The sequence below is a fragment of the Lepisosteus oculatus genome, chromosome 10 (assembly GCF_040954835.1).
Source record: "Lepisosteus oculatus isolate fLepOcu1 chromosome 10, fLepOcu1.hap2, whole genome shotgun sequence".
Taxonomy (NCBI): Eukaryota; Metazoa; Chordata; class Actinopteri; order Semionotiformes; family Lepisosteidae; genus Lepisosteus; species Lepisosteus oculatus.
Window position 1 is genome coordinate 18,068,182 of NC_090705.1, and position 22,081 is coordinate 18,090,262.

At 36.7% G+C, this 22,081-nt stretch overlaps 1 long non-coding RNA gene across 2 annotated transcripts in view; it reads left to right on the top strand.

The window, feature by feature from the left end:
- The window catches only part of LOC107078649 (uncharacterized), a 45,917-nt gene extending 24,163 nt beyond the window's left edge, over nucleotides 1-21,754 (top strand). Inside the window, exon 3 of one of the 2 annotated variants that reach the window (XR_011190682.1) lies at nucleotides 19,717-21,754. This is a non-coding gene — a long non-coding RNA (uncharacterized lncRNA). Of the gene's footprint in view, nucleotides 1-14,841; nucleotides 15,215-19,716 lie in introns of those variants that run through there. The other variant, XR_001479601.2, reaches the window with a different exon arrangement.
- The last annotated feature ends 327 nt before the right edge of the window (nucleotides 21,755-22,081 follow it).

The window sequence follows — 22,081 nt, forward strand, 5'->3', positions numbered from 1 at the left end:
TCAGTCCCCTTGAAAAGTTATGAAATTGTTTTACTAGATGAAACTGAAATTATTTCATTCCAGTGATTATAAATGGCTACACTTAATTACTGTATATGTATTGCAGGAGGAGGTTTTCCTTGGCACTTCAAGAGAATAAACCCTTATTAAAAATCAAGCAATTTTTGTGGTTTATTTTTATTTTGAAAGGAAATTCAAGACAGTGAAATTAATGTAGCAATAGGAACAGCAGTACACTTAAAAATGTATCTATCATGAGCACAAACAAGAAAAAACTCTGTCTGGACATGCTGTAAAGATATGGATACAGTGCATTATAAAAGTGAAATGGTCTTTTTTCTCATTATACGCACATAAGAAGCTCACATTATATGGTACAACAGACGTACATGCAACAAGTACCCAGGCTCAACGATGTCTGTCTGCCTTGTAAGTTTGAAACAGCTCCTCCCAGAGTTGTCTGGCACAGTAAATGATGTGTTGTGTTTGAAACAAAAAACAAAGCAAAACACATTTTGTCCTTCAAAAAAATGACAAAGTTTAGTGAAATTATAAATGAATAGTTAATAATGTGTCTTGCTTAGAAAGGTGGAAACAGGAATCATTTTCCATTTGCACCAAAAAGAAAACACATTTCAATAGACAAACCTCATGCAATGAAAATACCAATTATCTGTCTTTTTAATCATTTTCAATATGACTATATTTGAATGGGGATCAGCAGCATTCAATCAACTTAGCTGAGTGCTATTCTGTTGTACCAGCACTAGGGAGATGAGGAATGTGCTTGCTTCCCGCTGAAAGCACTCTGTGAAAGCCACCGACCATTTCTCATACTGCAAGTCCCACAGCAGAGTTAGCATTGATTGGGGGGAGTGATGTGGGTCTTATTGACAGAATTGCAAGTTCACAGGCTTTACATGTTGAGCCACTCAGAAACTCATTAAAAGCAAATATTTAAAGGCTAAATTGTGATTTCTTCACAGGGCTGAAAAGGTGCTATGTGAAGTATATGTACCGTGATAGAAGATCATTAGGTTCCACATAAACATTATATACTTTTTAAAAATAATTTCATTCATTGATTTGATTTATTGATAAATTTGTATAAGGTTAAGTAATCTCACATAAATTTGCTATTTTTCATGTAATATATTTTATTTTCAACATACAAGGACTGGGATTGTGTTTGTTTATATAAAATGAAGATGAGGATGATTTTGGTAACTGTGGGATACCATAATTTTGTTCAATGGTCTTTCATTCTTTCCTGAGCTTCAAGGCAATATTAATATTTAGACTATAACATCTCATTTGGAACTGTCAAAATGATGAAGGAGAAGCTATCAAAGTATTCTATAGAGTAGTCGAAATGTCAAAAGTAAACTTTGATTATTTTTTAGCTTTGAATGTGTAAAGCTAAACACATTCTCGTTTTTTAGCTTTGCACATTCATAACCTAGGCCTCTTTTTACAACAAGTATTTTTCAAGAAAGAAAACTTCTGCTTAAGTCCAAAACCATTCATTTTGAACATGATCTAGCTTGTGGTTTTATTAATTTTCGTCATTCATTGTCCATAAAAAGACCAAGTAACTAAGAAACAGTCAGTGAGGTTGCTATCTCATCTTTAGTTAAAATGGTACCCAAAAGCATGACAAGGTGGGCATACAATAGTTATATTCCATGCTGAAAAGAGAAGAGAGAAAACACAACGTTTCATCTGTGGAGCCTTCTTCAAGTGTGAGGTGTGAGCTAATCCAAAAGTCAAAAACAACTTGTTTTGAAACAGTTCAAATTATTGTTACCATGTTCTAGTCAAACTAAAGTCAAAATTACATTCTACAGGCTGATTTGTTTTGGTTTATTCTAAAATGCTTAACATTTTAAAATAATGGTCTATTCAGTCAGTATCCACATGCACTCAGGATTGTTAGAGATCAGCAGTGTTAGTCACAGGAATTCAAGGTGGAAGTGCCTGGGGTATTTATGAATTATTTCTGTAATATGCACTCAAATTGTCATGTAAACATGTGGCCATTATTGTGAAGCTTTAGCCCAAAATACAATATACTGTATAGATGTTGTCTTGTCACTGTGCTGGCGTACCTCTGTACAACTTTATTCTGATGGGAACCACCTTAATCTGGCTTAGCTTTGACATTAATTGAGAACAGAGAACAAAAAATAAAACATAAAAACAACTAAAATACTTAAAGCATGGTAAGACCCAAATGATAAAACAGAGCACCTGGTCTTTTGCGTTACTTTAACAAAGATAAGTTTTAGGGAAAGAAACAGCATGTTTGTCCTCATCTTCTCAGCTGTGTCTCATTTCTTGGTGTGCATTCTGCCACTTCTGCCAGAAATCGCACGAGAGCACGCAGGCATCACCACATACTCACGCGCACTCCGCACCGCACATATTCATGCACTTATTGATACCACACTTCTTCCTTTTTAAACCCTCTCTCCTCAATCAGTCCTCACTCAATATTGGGACATTTCTCAGCTAAAGCTATTCAACCCTTCGATCTTAATTTCTAGTTCTCTCTCGACCTTTTGATAACAACCTTTGCTTAACGTCCAAGACTCCTCTTTAATGTCAAACGATTTGGATACCTTTGCTTCGTTTTGGATTTTTATTCAACCACCTCTCCGGTCCACGCACAGGGTCCATCTTTTAGCCTACATTTAGGCATCCCTGACAACTTCATTGCACCATTGTTCTCCTTCCACTGTCTGGAGCACGCTGTCATATTAACTCCTTCATTCCCATGACAACATTTCCAATATTTATTGGTTTAATAATCTGTCTGTATATCTTCTTGTTTTCTTTAATTCTGAGAATGTGTCTTTCCAGGCTACTTTGATTTTTTGTATCATTTGTGTATCCAGTTGACATGTAATGACCAGGTTGCACAGTGATATAAGACTTTCCATTTGAGATACATGAGCTGATGTCCTTGTAGTCCTGGGATGACTCTTCCAAATGCATTCCATCTTGCCTACAGTGGAAGTGTACTACACTTGCACTCCATCCACTGGAGTGAAGGAATAGAAGGAAGACTAATGCACAGAAACAAAGCTTACAAGAGTTTTTAAGCTCTTTTTAAGAAGGTCAGAGGGGAGCTAGTATGTGTATCTTCCCTAGCCTTTTGTTTCTTGTCTAATTCAGGCTGTCTGGCAGTTCCTGCAGTTTGAGACTTCTTATCTGATCTATATTTGCAGCTATTTGAGGTTGACTGTTAATGGAGTCAAATCTGTTGGTTCCCACGAATAATAGCTACTCTGAGAGGTTAAAATAGGAACCTATGTCAATGTGCAAGCTGCAATGGATCAAGTAGAATTTAGGCAGACACTTGAAGAGGCTTCAAAACCAAGATGTTCTTTTTTCTGTGTGTGGTAGTACCCTCTACTTTTAACCTAAAAATCTTTTCTGAAGCTTTCAATGCATAGTCCTAGGAAGTCCTAGGATGTTTGTGATCTGACCAATTGAGAAGTGTATTGACAATAACCCTCAAAGTCATAGTCCTAGCAGTAGATTTGAACAGTTCTTGCAGGTTAGGTAGATGTTTCTAGACTCAGTCTGACTGCTACCTGTAATTTTTATATGGACCTGTTCACAAAGACATTGAGCTGTGAGCTGCTGATTCCATAATCTTCTTATGTGAGTTGCTGTAACTGTATGAACAGATGAAATTCCTGATTTTATTTTTCCCCCATTCTTATACAATTTCTAAAACTCCTTTTACAAACTACAACTGCAGTGACTTGTATGAATGGGTTGAAAAAAGAAATAAGTGAGTTTCTTTAAGTACACTTGCAGACATGCTATCTGTGCCCGAGTGTATTTAATGCACTATTGCTGATGTCTTGCCTAAGCTCAGCCCACTTAGCACAGTATTATGCTATATGAATAATCATGCTTATTTCCACAATGATTTTTTTCTTGTGGTCATAGTCCAATCCATTACCTGCTTCAATGAACCGTTGTGTTGCTAATGTGCAGAGCTCTCAGCCCTAGGTGATGGAAATACCTGCCCTCTTTCCAGCCTGCCATTAATTATAGTTATCATTAATATGTATAATTCATGAGAATATTTGTTTGTCAAGCATTCCAGACGGGTCACTTAAATCCTAGATCAATTGATAATGTTCACACCAGCATGGTGTGGAATAAATATGCACTTCGTACCAATGTTCATCTCTGCAGCTGTGCCGGAGTTAAGCCATGTGAAAAAAATAGGCTTTAGGATGGCAGTTTCCCTTGGGTCAAGTATAAAGTGACAGTTTCACAAAAAAAGAAGGATCATTTGAGAATGTTAATTAGTGATGTTGGACAGCTTTTATGGATCCACTAAAGGAATCAGTTTGATTGACTGTCTTGCCTTGAGACATTGTTTTTAAAAGTTGTTAGTCAAAGGATGATAGGATAGATTTTTCAACAAGTTTGCATTTCACAGTTTATTTTTCTGACAAAGAAAATGAAACTTCTAATATTAAAAAGAAACATATACACAGAGCCATCTTGTCATCCAGCACACACAGGACATATATTATAGATTCCGAAGTGATAATAAGTACATATTCAGTATGATCTGGCTTTCAGAGTTCTTAATTTGTTGAAAATTGATTATTTCCATCTCTTGTGATGCTTTTTAATCATGCTTTTCTTTGTCTAAACACTGAAAAAGTTTCATATGTCTGACTGAAACTGTTGCATTATTAAAATAGCCTGGCATAGACCTCACACACTCTATTTGTGGTTTAATCAAAGGAAACAAAATTATGCTATTATAGTTATAATGCTATGACAAATCGATCATGAGGAAATTAAAAGAGTGGAAATTTTTACACCCAGAATAAACAAAGAGCCAGAGGATGTGTGTGTTTCCATTGTTTCAACAGCAGAACAATTCAAATGAAGAATGTACTGAAACCAGTAGTTCAACGTTACTTAAGGCTTTATTGTCCCAGTTCCATATTCTAACTACAGAGTTAAAATGTTTTAGTCCATACTTTTTCAAATAAAGGTAACCAAAGTCTGAATGTAAGCAGTGAAAACTATGTAAAACTAAATTTGTCTTTCATGAAGGAATGAGAGGGTAAAAAAAACTTCTATAAAAGCATAAAAATGCAGAAATACATTTTCAAGTTTGATTATAAGTGGCCCACAAATTCAGTTTAATTATATGAGCATTAATATGTTATCATTCCACTGGGGGATAATTGAAGAAAAATCAAACTAGGCATTTTGAATTGAAAGGAGGTGTTACTTCAGTCCAGTTCCTACAGCAGATAGAAAATTAGATAGATAGGAAGTCACATTTGATCTTATATGAACTTTTTATTTTCGACTATTTATTTTGTTTAGATTAGTCTGTGTTGTTCTTATGATAAGGCCAAGACAACTCTCACACCAAGTCAAGTGCGTGTCGACTTTTGACTTGAGTATCATGAGATTTAGGTTTGTGTTTGGTTTAAAAATGCAATAAGATTTATTGAATAGCCTCTTTTCACATGAGTATTAACTATTTTCCCATTTTAGTAACATCTGCCTCTGATGGTATTGGGAACCAAATGTCTCGTACACTTTTTATCAGATTAGTGGCTAAAAAATGTAACTTAGTTAAAGTGTAGGATTTTTTTCACATCTTGACAAATAGGCACAAATTGTGTAGAAATTCCTAAACCTGGCAGCAAAATAAAACAGTGTGGTTGAAAATGAAATGGAAGATAAAATGATTGTAGGATTTCCCACTGGATAGAAGTTTATTATATTTACATTTATTCATTTGGCAGAATCATTTTATCCTAAGTGACTTACATCCTGGCAAAATGCAAAGGGTGCATATAGCAGTAAAATGAAACACCAGTAAAGGCATAGGAAGCATACATGCAGACCTGATTAAGTACTAGGATGCTGCACAATATTAAAAGTTTCAGTCTTGCTTGACAAACAGGAAATAGTAACATAAGAGCATAGTCCTGAAGATATTAGTTTTCAGTCAGAATTAAATTAAATATCTCTTCTTTTAATCTGAATATTAGATTAGAATCTAATTTGTCTAATTGCTCAATGTTACATCTTGACATAATAAGATGGTTCCACAGTTATATACCAAGAACAAATGAAAACGTTACAAACAAGAGCTGACCTTTTTGCCAATCTAGCTACCGCTGTCCACTTAACTGTTGCCTCTTAATATCGTGTCGGAAAATTTTCTCAGTGAAAGAAAGAGGCTATAGAACCACATTGATATCTTCTGAGGATTTTTATTCATGCACTGTTATGCACCAGGATCTGGTGAAGTGCACGAGGTGGACAGGAATAGCTTGAATGAAAAAGTTTGTTTGTTCAACTGCCTTTACAGGCCTTGTCAAGACCAAATTTAAATCTCCTTCCTTCTGGGGCTCCTTAAGGAGCACCAAACCTCACATAGCAACCTACAACAATAAACTACAATAACAAACTAAAGAAAACTAAAGTTGGGTTAATTGGACCATTGTCAGTGTTAGTTCACATTTGTGCTCATGTCTGACTTCCCATTGGGAACTGTTGCAGCTTCTTGGGTGAGTCCGATTTCCTAACCTGGCCATCAACTCTGCATGATCATGGTGGAAAAAGGCACACCTTGCACACCAAGATCATTAAATGAGTGAATCAGTTTTATGGACAAAGTGTGTGATTCAGATGACATGTGACAAGCTAAGATAAGACCTGTCAGAAGAAACAATACACAAATATTAAAAGAATTAATTAAAAGCTAAAATTGATTTAAAAGGACATGGTAGAAGACTTATTGATCCCAAAGCATGCATCTAAACATTATAACAAAACACTCATCATCTTAACACTATGAAATAGCACTAAGCATGCAATCTGAGGTTTTTAGAATATTAAGGACAGTATAGTTAGAGATTTTCAGTGCAGTAATGGTTGGTAAAAATATGGGACTTATCCCATATCTATGTCCTAATCTTTTAATGTTATAACGCATTATGGCAGAGGAGGCTGGTTGGAGATGGAGACCAGTGTAAGTTACAGTATACTTTACAACGGTTCTGAAAGTCCTTTTTCCATGTCTCTTTACTAAGTATGTACAACTTTAGGATTTACTTGTTTTCATGTAAGTCATGTTAAATTGAGCTCCAAGAGCAGACAGTGCACACATAGGAATTTTATGATGTAAAAAAAATGAGAAAAACGTTAAGATAAACATGCATGTGAATACTTTCTACATATATTAATAATTAAAAATTGCTTGCACTTACATAGTGCTTTTCTTGACACTCCACTCAAAGCACTTTACAGGTAATGGGGACTCCCCTCCACCACCACCAATGTGCAGCACCCACCCGATGGCAGCCATAGTGCGCCAGAACGCTCACCACACATCAGCTATCAATCGGGAGAACAGAGTGATGAAGCCAATTCATAGATGGGGATTATTAGGATGCCATGACTGGTAAGGGCCAGTAAGAATTTTTGCCAGGAGGGTTACACCCCCACTCTTTTCGAGAAATGCCCAGGGAGTTTTAATGACCACAGAGAGTCAGGACCTCGGTTTTACATCTCATCTGAAGGACGGCACCTATTTTACAGTATAATATCCCTGTCACTATTCTAGGGCATTAGGACCCACATAGACCGCAGGGTGAGCTTCCAGCAGCAGCCTTGACCAGTCTCACACCTGCTTAACTTCAGTGGGTTGTCATTTGTGAGTTGCAGGGTGATATGGCTGCTGACAGAGTATAGATAGTTCCAAAAGGTTTTAGTCCGCACTATGCTGGATGTGTCCAGATTATAGTTTTTTTTATCAATACTGACTAAAATACTTATAGAAACAGTCAAATTTTTTCATAGTACTCATCCTTTGACGTTTTCGTCTTTTACTGATATGGAATAATTACCTTTTATTGGCTGCCTTCCAAGTCTTTACCTAACTGTGCCAATACACAAGGAACAACCATGCTCTTGGCAATTACAGTGCCATAGGATGACACTGACCTGCACTAATTTCAGATAAACCCAACTAAATAGGTAAGGTTCCACTCAGCTCTTCGTGACTACACAGTGTCATGAGGTTGTGTTTTATGCACACGTCCAGCGGACAACTTAATTTAAGCCACTAAAAGACTTCTCTATACTGTATGTCTTCATTCATATGGCTAACAATCAGTTATTTTTACATGGGCTAGAGAACTTGGATGGTTGTCCTGATTGGGATGCAGTCTGGGAGAACATTTTTTTTCTCTAAAACTATAGCACATTATCTTATCCACCACACCAGTGATTCCTGATGAAAATGGCTTCTGATCCTTTTTATCGCAGATGTAATCAGTACCTATTTATGTTTATGGAAATGTCCTATGATAGAGTGCGTTTGAACACATGTGACTACTTAGCTCTTATATGTAATTGGTGTGACTGTGCCAATGAGACCCAGGCTGCACAACAACAATGCAATTCCAGGTTACCATAAATTACCATAATTTTCATTTTCAGGTTTCATCTGAAGATTTCTTTTTCTGGCAGGTGTAACTGCAGTTAAACACATGTTTTGGTGAATGTGGAGTGGCTGGGTGGAATCGGAGATACTTCTAAATCACACTTAGCTGCATTTGTCTACAGAAATGGTTCTGATAGAAAGATGTACAGTATAGCCCAGCTGCACTGTAGTAGCATGGAAAATGGCTTTTCTGTTTAAAGAATTTATTTAGACCCATATTTATTTAATTTTTTTATAACCTTCCCTTTTGTGAATTTTATTGCTCTTACTTGCTTATTATTTGTTCTAAAAAAATAAACATAATAAAACTAAACCATATGGATTTTGTCACATTATGTCCCAATAACACACAGTGCAGGTCGCATATATGAAATGTACAGCTAGTAAACAAAATGGGACACACATTATAGACTGTTTCGAACCAAATGACCTGTACAAGCATCTCACTTAGAGTTTTGAGTGTTTATACTGTCACACACAGTAGCTAATTAGCTAACTAATGATTTTACACAATACCCCATCTCAGTTTTCTGACTGCCGAAAAGCTGTGAGGAGAATGGAAGTACACATGAACCTGCTACAGGTAGCAGGGCTTGTTGAAGGATCATTTATGTGTTTAAACTGATTAATCAGTTTATTAACTGATCCCCCACAAGCACATGAACAGTGTTGCATGCTAACCTGGACATCTTCATCCACTTGTGATGTTACAGCATCGAGACTGGACCACTGTCTGCTTCTGTTGACATCATTATTATTTTTCGGTGTCTAGTAAAACTTGTCAGACCATTGGAATGCAATGGAAACCAATGGTATTAATAGTAATTCATTGTTAATTTAATCAGGCTAAATTTTCATTATCCCTAATTTGCTGTGTTTTTAACACAGCATAATTAACAGACTTGTTGACTTGTTTTGCTGTGTGGTGATAGTATCTACTCTGTTCAGAGGAGTCACCCAATCATTTCTAGACTGAGCCACAATAAGGACAGATGTAAACCTTAGATTTATATTTAAGTTGGCAGGGTTCTAGTATGAGCCCTGCATCAGGCAGCATAGAACAGCTTCAAGGATTTCTGAGCAGCCTTCCTTACTCAATGTGTTGATGACTTACAGCTGTCATAGCTAGTAACTCCTGTAGGTTCATCTTAGAACTGTGAAAGTGGACAACACATGCTACAGTAATTAAAATTAACACAAAAAGGGACACATGGCAATTTTTCAAACAGGTTGTACGTTTCTCTTGGAATCGAGTGAACATATGTAACCTTACCTTATATATATATAACCTTTAGGTCATTTTGAACACCAATATTTAAAGCACATCTGCACTTTATTTCGAATGATATACAACTCTTGAGGGGAAGGCAGTCAGGCCCAAGATCAAACCCACATCAATGGTGGTACATGCAAACTCATTACCTTTAACTGACCGCTGTTTATATTTTGCCACTTTTTAGCAAACACGTGCCTGCTACCATAATGTAACACATACTTATTGTCAACATTTCCTAATTCAATTATCCTTTCCTTTAGGTAGGAGGTATTGGTTGTAAGAGGCAGTATAATATGACACACGTCTTTCTTTGTTTTATTTTGGATTCATAATTTAAGGTCTTTTTTACATTCTGTCATTTTCAATTCATCAAAACAAGGACATAAACTACACGAGCCCACCAAACTTTTAGTACTTCCTTAGTTTTAGTAGGCTAATATAAAAATATTGTTGCCTGCTCAAATCCTCTGCTCAGGTGGCAGGTTGAGTTCACCAGTCTGGAAATTGCCTGGTCCAGTCCAGGCTATATCACTTACCAACAGTTGTGGTATGTCGGGTGGAATCAGCTGAACATCCTGTACGTATGCTTACATCCACCCCTGAAGAATGTGATAAAGAGCAGCAGATGCCAGTGGTAAAAGTTGTCATGCTTGCTAAATTTGTTCAGTGTGGTGAAAGTTTCTGTGCAAGAGCATGAGACTATTACAGTCAAATTAGGAAGATGGCAATTTGCAAATGTCACCATTGACTGAAAACAGTACCTGCTATTGCTATTGCCATTGCGTCACAAAACAATGACCCGTGCGTTCTGGCTGCTGATTACTAGTGTTGGCAGCCCAAGGAGGTGTTAGTGATCATTGACTAGTGATACTGATCATTGACAAGTTTAACATGTCATTGGTAACATCCGAGATCTGCAGTGTGTTTCAGGCTCTTAAAGAAGAGGATGGTTTGATGATCCAGGTATCATAGGAAGATGCATGTGTTTTGTTAATGTCTTCCAGGGCTGATAAGTAGGAATTGTAAACGCAGATCTGGATGAGTGCAAATTGTGTTTTCTGACATTGGAGAAAAAAATGGGGAACAAATGAGCAATGAGTCAAAGAAAAAAAAAGACTGCATTATGAAATAATTCATAACTACTATTTCATTAAATGTATAGTTCCCTAAAATAACGCCTATTTAGATGGATTACAGCTATTAAGTTAATTAAATAATTAGCGCAACATTCTAACTCAGAACTCTGGCGGAACAAAAATCAGAAGATACCCAGACCTCCAGGAACTGAGTTTGAGACCCATAACGGGAAACCTGTTTTAAAAAATAACATACAAATTTAAGCAGTTGTACTTGGCATAGCAAGTGAATGTGTCTGAGGCCTTTCCTTTTCCAAAAGTCACTATTTTCTACTGATGCACAGTGTTTAAAGCCAAAGGCCAATCCAGATGTACTACTCTCTTCGGGAACTCCATGCTTATCATTTCCATTTTGAGATTCCTTTCAGTGGACTACAGTACTTTAGGAGAGCAATAAAATCACCACTTTCTCATCCAGCTGACCTTTGAAGTAAAAAAAAAACCTGGTTCCAGGTCAAGAAAACTAATTTCTTCTTAACCTTTCAAGGCCACACCAGACTGCTACTCACTGCACATAGCAGTGTGCCTTTTAATGTGGTGAAGAGCTCATGTTGAGAGGGTTTCATCATTTGGTTTAGCCAATTTGGTTCATGCAGAACAAAGTTTTTTTTTTAATGCATGCACGGAGCACAGAAAACAACTAAGACCAGAATACCATGAGGTAGCCATTCTGCAAATACCATCAAGGGTTTCCACATAGATGATTATATTTTGTTTTTTTTAAGTCAGACAAAAACCTTTAAAACTAGAAGCAAAGTACTGTTTTACTTTGTAATTAGTCATTTGTTTTTTTTCCAAGTTTGTTTACATCTTTACATTCATTTGGTATTGCTTTCCAATCCTATTTTATGCAGTACTTTGTGTTTTTCTAATTATAAATCTTTTAGTGTGACAGCAGTAGAACTGCAAATACCATTTCCTTGTCTCTCTATTGTTTCAGAAAAAAACACCAGAAGTGTCCCACACTCCAGGCATTGTACTAAAGCTGTTTAGCACAGTCTTCTGAGATTTAACGCTGAATTTCATCACCTGAATGACATAACCTGCAACTGCATGTTATTCCAAACGGCCCTGTAACACAGACCTGTCATTCATTGCACGTTATTACATATTTTCTACTTGGCCAAGCTTGTATGTTTCTCTCTGCAATGTCTTGACAATCTGGGGAAATGGGAATTCATGGCAAGAACTGTTGTAAACAGGGAATTGTTTTGCTTAATACTTAAAGAAAGTGAACTGTTGCAAAGCAGAGGGGAAAAGAGTCAAAGTCACACATTTACAAAGGTTCCCTCATTTCTCCATTCACAGGTCTACAGTGTCATTTATTTGAGTGAGCTGCAAATTTAATGCTTGTGGGAAGAACTGAGGACAAACATCTTGCCATTTTGCTGACAATCAATGCATCATTCTTTGACAGACTATTAACAATCTGTTGACCTATGTAAAAACTGGAGTTTTCGAAAGAAAAAAAAAGATTTTGTGTCTGCCTATTGATAAAATCTTCAGTCTGCAAAGATACACAAGCATATTGGATTTGAGAACTGCACATCGTCAATATGTGACTTAAAGCCAATGAGTCCTCTTTCAAAGAAACAGTCTATTTTATATTTCATGTTTCTCAATGTTCTATCAGCCAAGACCCCTGCCATCCCCCTTGTTTTCTGTTCTGCATCTGGGTGACATGAATGATAATTGTGGAACATTTACAGTCCAGATAAGCTTCAGTTTCCTTTGCTCTGCAATCTTTTTGAAGTTGCAGTCAGTTTCTTGATAAATAATAATCTAATCTCAGTGAGGCATAGCCCTGGAATAGCACAAAAGGAAATATTACAGCACATGTATAAATTGCTGCATGGCTAGGTCATCATTTGAGGGCTCCATATGCTACAGAGAGCTGGTTTGGTCAGTCACTAAGGACTTTTTTTGGATAGTGCCTTTATAATATTATAAACCTTTCAATTCAATTTCCCACTGTACAGTACATGCACTGCATTGCTATTAAAATCTGAAGACATCACTTCTCCTGTCACTGGCTGCAAGCTGTAACTGATGTATTATTCTATCATAAGGGTACAGCCTCAAAACACATAGCACTGCTTGATTGATGCAGAGGAGAGATCAAGTTAAAGATGAGATGTATAGTGTCTAAGAATCGTGTTGGTCTTGCATATAATTGTACTACGACAAGAAAAAATGCCAAAGCAACAGAGGGCAATTTATCTCATTCTCATTCTCAAGTCTAGACTAATTATCAGTCCCTTCAGTGAGGAACTATGTCCAAATTGTTGTTCATTAACTAATTTTTTACTCAAATTTTCTGCCAAAAGTGACTTATACGCAAGGTAGTGACACGGTAACATTGATCAAGATATGTCTTGTCTATGCCAGTTTAATTTGTATTTTCAAAGATCATCCAAGTTACATTATATTCCAGAAGCCTAATTTTAAGACCAATACAAAATATAGTGTACTGTTGGTTCCATATTACTGAGTAATCTAGTCAAATTGCATGTGCTGTACCTGCTGATTGTCTTATACTGGTAAGTCAGAGATAGGTGGGAATGAAGACACTATCCAAACCACTCATATTTCTGTAATTTGTTTTTATTTTGTATTTTGATTTATTCAGGAGGGAAACCTGAAGCTAGTGTGAAGAGGGAGCAAAGGTTCTTCATGAGCTTCAAGTGAACACAGAGCTGTATGTTTTTTCTCACTGAAAGTGCTGGCACAAAAATGTAGATAGCTGCCACAAAATGAAAGATTGGACTATGTCAGGCTTAACAGTAATACATACTGTATGATAAGATACCAAATTTTACAAAGCTCAGTGTTTTCCTCCATATTTTTCTAAAATATGACATTTTTTACATTAAAAGTCTTCTGTCAGGTACTTGCCCAGTCTTTTATCTTCTGTAAGTCCTTTTGATCTACAGTGCTTGTCTCATGATTGTCATCCCTCTTCTTATGGGTGCTCTGACCCTTTCATATTTTAGTTCATTATGTGCACCTGCCCCCTGTTTAGTCTTCCATTATTTAAGCCTGTTGCTCCCACTATTCCTGGCTCAGCTTTGGGAGATGGACGCCCGGAAGCCCGCCTAGCAGCAGGTCAAGGAGATACCTGACGTCATAGGCTTCCTCATGGCATCCTGACCATCTGAGTCAAGGCTTCAGAGCGGCTAGCCTTGTTACCCTGGTTTTTATTCCCTATTTCTGTTCTGGATCCCGTTCTGGTTTTAAACCTATTTGTCTTGGATGGATCCCCCGGTTTCTGGACTCTGGACTGTGCCCCAAATTCCCCCCTTGGGCTGTCTGGATTTGTTTGCCTGTGCCATGCCCCCCCCCGAGCAACGGATCACCACCGTCATGCACCCCTGTCTGTCATTCCGCCCTGATCTTCTACGTCTTTTCCCTGTTGACCTTCTCCACTTACCTCCAGATTATACCGTCTGCACAGGCCTACTTCATGTTCTGCTAGATCTTGATCATCTGCTCCACTGCTGGAGTGAGACTCGATGACCCTGCACTGTGTAGTAGGATGTCACACAATGGGACTCCACTTATGATGTGATGGCAGAGACTGTTAATGCAGATCTGTGATAATATTCAGGTTCCTGATGTGAGGCCAGAGAGTGCCCCAAAATTGTAGGTGGTAAGAGATGTGGTGTCAAATACTAACCAGAGGTAGTTTGTTCTCCTACTAACTTGGCTGCCTAATGCCAGAGTACCTTGAGCTGGACGATGGAATTGATTCTGCAATAAATGTTAGCTGCTGCATGATAGCAGCAATGGTCTAAAGTGTATAGAGGCTTTGCCTCGGAGCACAAGGTGATGTACACAAAAGCTGAAATAGTGCTCTCAGAGGTGAGACACAGAATCAACTCAGCTCTGGTAAAGTCCTTCTTTTTTTTTAACAGGGAGTCATCTGACAGAGACGGAAGTCAAAGAAAGAATGGGGCTCGGAATGAAAGAGTATACCATCCGGGAAGGGAATAAACCAGCAGCTAAATTGCTTTAGTCTGTGGGACGCATGCACACTCGATGTTGTCAAAGAAACTGAGTACAAAAATACAGTCTTTAACCACAAGCCACAAAGAAGCGAAAAGAGTTTAATCTGTGTGCTATGCCATTTCTCGCAGACACTTTGGGGTACTCTGATACAAACTAAACCTATCCTGTACCCTGTTTGTGGAGGCCATTTTAAAAAATAAAAGACAATAACATAATTTTTGGATTTATGTAATACTGCCTTTCATGTACAAGAAGAGCAAAAAACCAAAGAGGACACAATATTTCACGATTTTACAAGTAAGGATGGGTATACAAAAATAAACTCTTATTGAATGAAATAAAAGTTGCAGGGTTGTTATATAAATATAAAGTATATAAATGGTTCAGTGCCACTTTAGTATATTTCCTTCACTTTCAGAGAGCTACACTTGTAAAAGTGTAGAAAAGCATTAGGACAGGTTGATGTTTTAATCCATTGCTAGTCCTCCTTTATAACCCAATTTGGCTTTGGTTTCGGTGGCAGTTTCTTGCTGCTAAATTACATGCCTTTTGTTTGTAACATTTCATACTTTGTAGACAAGTATTCAATTAGAATTTCAATTAGCTACTAACTACCAAATGAGCTAGTGCAGTTGGGCAAAATGACTTTCTCCCATTTGTAACCTTTCTTATGTTCTTATGATATTTTAAATTCAGCATCATTTTTTTAAATGGGACTTGGTAGAACTTGGCAATAGGGGAGTGTGTTAAACTAAATATTTCATATAAAGCAAAAAATAAGTCCTCTTGATTGTCTTATAATTTAAAATGAAAGGAATAAGACTTCCATTGAATACATTTTATTTTGTTTACAAAAAACAAGCTGTATACTAAAATGTCTTGTAGGAAGAAGGAAGGAATAAGAAGGAATATTAATTCTATTTTTCAAATGTAGCCCATCTATGTATATGATTATGTATACACCATATGGTTTGTGTATATAGACTGTACATATTTTTTCTGAAGTGATTTACTACTACCTTTTGAATACGTCTTTCATCACAATTGTCATTTTAGATTTCCACCCTCTACTAACATTCTTACAGATTCTACTCTTTCTCCAGTGTTTCTCATTTTAGGAAGATGCCATAAAGAAAAATATAAATTGGTAACTTTAGATGGAACCTTTCAAAAAGGCCATAATAGTACCAGCTGGAAACAGTAAGGTTCCAGTTCCACATTTTTAGGTGAACACACTGGATGTTTAGAAAAAAAGTGGAAAAAGAATCTGAAAGAATGCCGATCTGGGTACAAACCTAACTGTACAGTTTCTTTTTTATTCTTGTGTTTCTGCTCCTTATTCCGGTGTGCTCAGTCTGCCGACATAAGCTGTTGGTTTATTATGCAGCCAAATCCCTTTATTTTCAGACTAATTCCTTTTAAATTTGACTTTTATCTCTGTATTTAGTTGTCACATAGGGGAAAGAAAGAAAATCAAGAAACCAAAAATCTGTTACTTAATTGAAAAATAAACTGTAAAGGGATAATCTGAGTCACTAATAAATGTACTGTAAGTGAACTAGCAGATTACTGCTGACAATCAGTCTGGTGAAAGAATTTGTCCTGGTTTGTGTGAGGTTCATTTCAACTTTAACTCTCAGTACAATGGTTTATAAAATTCTATCCAGTCTGAATATTCTACATTAAAAACTGACAGATACCAACTTTGTTCAGACGGAGACCTGAACCCTTCAGTTCTTACCAGATGTATTTGCTTTTGTAAAAATTGTACCTGTAATAACAGTAATTAAGATTCTGCTTGCTTGTCTCTCTCTTTCTCACCAAGTGATTGACTCCGCAGCAGAGTATGTTGTTTCAATGATACTGCAAAGGTAATAGGGTGTTTAAATAACATGGTTGATATTTAGAAGATGCATTAAATCCAGCATTAAGAAACAGTTATTCCAACACAGCGACTAAATGTAAGGAAAAAGGAAAAGATTCCTTATTTTTACTACCTCTAGGGTATACAAGGCAATTACTGTTCTGAAAGCAATAAAGCAGCTGTTAATTATAGCCTTTACACTCCTGTAGCCTAAAGTGGGCAGAAAAAGGTAAAGTTTCATTTGTTAACCTTTAAGACCCGATGAAGAACAGCCCTTATTTATGCCAGGATTATGAGAAAGATTTTCAGTGGGTTGATTTCAACCAATTATGCATTCTTATTTATCTTACCCTGTTTATGACTTTGTGAATATTGTTTTTTTGTATACAAAATTGGCTCTGTGTTATGGCGATATCCAGGGAGTTTTATTTTTCTGCTGAAAAGACAACGAGATTTAGTAGCTACCCTAAATTTTCCTTTTCTTTACGGGTTTCAAGAAGAGTTTGTTCCCAGGACAGCTGGTACAGGCTATGGGCCTACAGTGAAATAGAACAAAAAGAGCATCTGAGCATCTGAGCCAAATGGCCTCTTTTCTTTTGTCGCCCTTCTGACATGAGTATTAATACCAGACACATGACTTTTTTGAAACAGCTAATTCTCCCTGTTTATCTGGAAATTTGAATATATTTACTTGTAGTACTTTCAGCAAACCTTTCTAACTCCTAGTACACTTGTATTTACTGTTGTATGACTAGAACAGTACTGTGTTGTATTACTGATGAATGGGCAACAAATTACTTTACCTCTTTAGGGAACAAATAATCCTCAGTGATTGCAATGAGTTTCTCAATTGTCATAAAAGCTGCAAGGAAATTGCAGGCTATACTGTAGTAAAGGATGTTCCTCTCTGTTCTTTATCAGACAGGAATTCAGGCTAATAAAGTTTGAGCTGTAGAACTGTCTCTTCACTGTGTGACAATTCGGAAATGAGCCTGGAATCACCAAAAACAGGAATTAGTATACTTTACTAAGAGCCTCATAAAAAAAAAAATCTGTACAACCCTTTAGCACATTCAAAACATTACTCATCACAAACCATAGCTTAATGAAGTGTTTGAGTGGAAACATTTGTTGTGCAGTTGACAAAGTTTTTACAAAAATTCTTGCAGAATTTTAGATGGCTTTTTCAGTAAAACAGAACATATCCTCCTCTTGTCCAAGACAAAAATATGCTTACTGATCTTATCCAACGTGAATGACAATATATTGTTATGTTCAACAGTTTTGAGTGGTCAGTGTGAAACATCTACAAATTCAGATTTTAAAATCTATATTTAAAATACTATTATTAGTTTGACAGATTTAAACATAGACATACAAAGAAGTAAGCATTTCAATGTGCTTTAGAAACATGGCATTGAAATGGCACTGTGTACTTATATAAGTAAAGTATGTATTATTGGAAATAATGAAATGAAAAGGTTCTTTATATTTTCCACGTTCAAGTATTAACCACACCCCTGTTTTCTTCAGCCTTCCCTTCACTTGTTACCTGATTTTACACAAAACGTGATATTTGATCAGATATTAACAGAGACCAGAGATCCCTGTTAGCTTTATTCTGCTGAGTGGATGATGTGACCCAGTGGATGGTTTCCAGTTTAGCACCACCACAGCATATATGAAAGTACTGGGAAATCATGGTCACACATATTTGTTGCAGGTAGTAAAATCCGTGCAGAATTGGATGAAGCAAGGGGTGTGAAGAACTGCCATCTCTGTTTCCTGATGAAATCATCTGTGGAATGTGGATCAGGGTGATCTGCCTGGAGGCCCCAGGACTGGAATTGTGTTTGCAGGGACCACTTTTCCCAATGGGAAGCCTTTGTTTCAATTACACATAATGATACAGCTTTAAAATATGTTTTTGGGACTCTGCAGTGTTTTTATGGACAAGTTGTTCACATTTTGTGCTGAATGTCAGTGGAAGTCCAGTTTTTCAGTCATGTTGTAAGCCCTTCTGTTTCCACAGTTCCCATACATTCTGCTTGCTGGTAAAGGTGACAATAACAATGCCTGTTGTTGTATATGTGTATCTGAACAACATAAAAGGCACTCCAGTATTGCATCCTGTATCCCCTTTTTAGACAACTGGTCACCAAAAACACTCAACAAACAGAAGACACTGATGGAAGGACTACTTTTACCCAGAACACCGTATATAGTTGAGATAAAACACACAAACATTGTTACAAATATTTTAAAAATACAACATATCTTTAATGTTTAGTTGTTGAACTCCATCCTTCAGTTAGGAATGTTTTATTATACGTACTACTTTTTGTATACTGGATGTGTAGTAAATAAACTATATAAATCTGCTAAATTTGCTTATATAGATCTACTTTCTACTTTCAATATCTGTTTTCTTATGACCCAGAATAGAAGAGTCTCAACAGTTGGGAGATATTTAATTTATGGAGTCGGTGACCAAATGGATTAATTATTCCTGGTATATATCTGTATGTACAATATGTCCCGTTAACCATGATTCAGGAAATTCTGGTGGTGCATTTTATAATAAGAATAGAAGAAAGGCAAGCAAGGATAGAAAGTGTTAAACAAAAGATACCTGCTTGAAAATAGTTATTGATGTTGTTATTGGTATTGGTGTTATATTCTGTAGCTTTTTGAAGTTAGGTTTATTTTCCATCACCTAACCCTCCCATCCACATCACCATCCTTGTTGTTTTCAATTTCTCCATCTGGTGATATGAAATGCTGTAATTAAAACAAGGTTGCTAGGCAAAGTATAAGGCAAACCTGGCACTTCTGAGCTGGCATCTTTTTAGAGACTTTTAATCTGCACCACTGCGGTATGTTAAGCCTCTTTGCTTTTTCTTCTTTCTCTCTTTAGCCAATTGGTGCCCTGGAGAGCATGGAGGATCCCTCAGTCAATGGGTGGGACAAGAGAACAATTAGAGACAATGACATTAGCCAACACTGAAGGAAAAGCAGGGCAATGCAATGATTCCTTGATCAAGCCTGCAGAAGATTTGTTGCCCTGTGTGGGAGCTCTGTCGAGTCTTTAAAGTCAGTGGCAATGGATAATATGGGTTTTCAAGCACAGTGGTTTAAAAGAAGGCCTCCCCTTCTTAACCTTTCAGTTCAATAGCTAACCCACATATGCTCAAACACTGAGGCAATATGGTGTAAGTTTTAAAGCCCGCTTTAAAGCAGTTCTTTAATTTCACTTTAAAAAAATCTGAATTATTTAGTCATACTAGAGAAATTAAGCAGAATGAGTAACAGTTTTGTACTTTGAGATCAGTATCCACAAGCTGGTCTTTATCAATAGTAGAAAATCCTTTTTCCTCATCAGCAGAGGAAGTAGAGGGTTTACAGATGCATTAAGAAGAGCTGGTGATGCCATATCATCATGTTTGCTTGCTTTACACTGTTCAGACTATCCCCATTCTTCACTGAAATGTGTTTTGGGTTTTATAGCAATAAAATCATTGTAGAGGTTGATAAGTAGAAGTTCATCACTGGGATGCCTGAAACTGCATTCTTTAAGTCTGAGTTTTCTGCTTGCTAATCTCATGCACAACCATTGCTGTTGCTTTGACTCCCGACAACAAACACTGTAGTATACTGTAGATGAATGGACACAAAACAGTTGATGTTTCCTTATCAAAATGTCCCTGGAGAAACTTAAAACACACATCTGAGGTGTCAGATGAGAGCAAAATAATAACTGAGTCTTGTTCTGCTGCCATGTAATGTAGTTCATGATGCTGAGTGACTAGGGATGCTTCACTTTTATCTATTAATTTGTATTATTAGCAAAAACTGCTTTTCATACTTTGAAGAGTAATTGTTGTACTTTTACAGTTTCTCTAAGACATAATACAATTTCCAATGTGTTGCAACTCTTCCTAAGTGTACCTCCTAAACAACAATAATAATAATGTTTGCATGGGTTTTTTACAGGTTCTCTGGTTTCCTCCCACAGTCCAGAGCTTCGTATACTAATTGGGTACCGAGAAAACTGGCCCTGGTGTGAACGTGTGTCTGTTTGTCTCAGTCTGCTCTGCAATGAAGTGGCAGGTTATATGCTGGGATGCTTAATTGGTGCCTGCTTCCTCGCGACCCTGAATTGGAAAGACAATTAGAAAACGAATGCATAGATGATAATGATGATGAATCATTAATGATCATTAATGATCATTTCAAAACAACAGTAAGAAGAGAAGAAGAGAAGACGATATACACTACAACAGGAAAAATGTTTTTCTACCTGACACTTTCATCACACATTATTGTTACGGACAGATTTTCATAAAGACCAGTAAGGCTTCAGATAAGTGTTTGATTACAATTCTAGATTTTACTGTGTATATTGTACAAGTGCATTATATATTTTTAAATCTAAATCAACAATAAGATCACTTCTTGTACATTGTTTCATATATATTTAACACAGCATGTGAATTCTTTGACCTGAAGAAAAAAAAACATAACTGAAACCAATTTTTCAACTCAAAGTCATAGTATAACCTTGGTAGCTTCAGATGGAACAAAGCAACTGACCACAATGTCACCATGTCTTGGATTCTTTATAAATGAGATTTTAAGATCTTCAGTTTATTCCCTCAGTGTTGGAGAAGCAAGCAGGTGGGTCGCTGTGTTTTTAAGGATCGTGATTTTCTACCATAGGTGGCCACTGCCGGCTGGGCCACTCAGACAGCACTAGCGTGCTTCTGGGCTGAGATCACAGATGCCTGTTACATTTACAAAGTTTTAAGAGCTCTTGGGAATAAACAGATGATGATCAAATGCGTCTGAGCCGAATTTATGAGCGCAATGTCAAAGAGGGCCCCTTCAGCCAGCTCTGCTCGTTTATAGCAGAGGTTTTGATATCTCAATCACATACTTAACGAACAGGTCACACATTTAGCATGGAAAACTATATAATTAATTAAATAAATACATATAGAATGCCTTGCTTTAAATATTGTGCAACGTCAATGCATCAGCCACAGCTATGTCAAAGTAATAAACCTGTAAGTACTGAATATCACACATAAACACGGCCTGTATTCTTTATGTATATTACCCCTGCAACTGCAGTTAAAATAAAAAAGCACTATGAATTTGACTTTACACAACACCTATCCATACAGAAGGAGCAATAAAAATCAGAATACAAAGTGTTTTGTGATGGTAAATGAGTCGGTACAAAAAGAACTGTGAATGCTTAAATGTGGTGGTTAGCATTC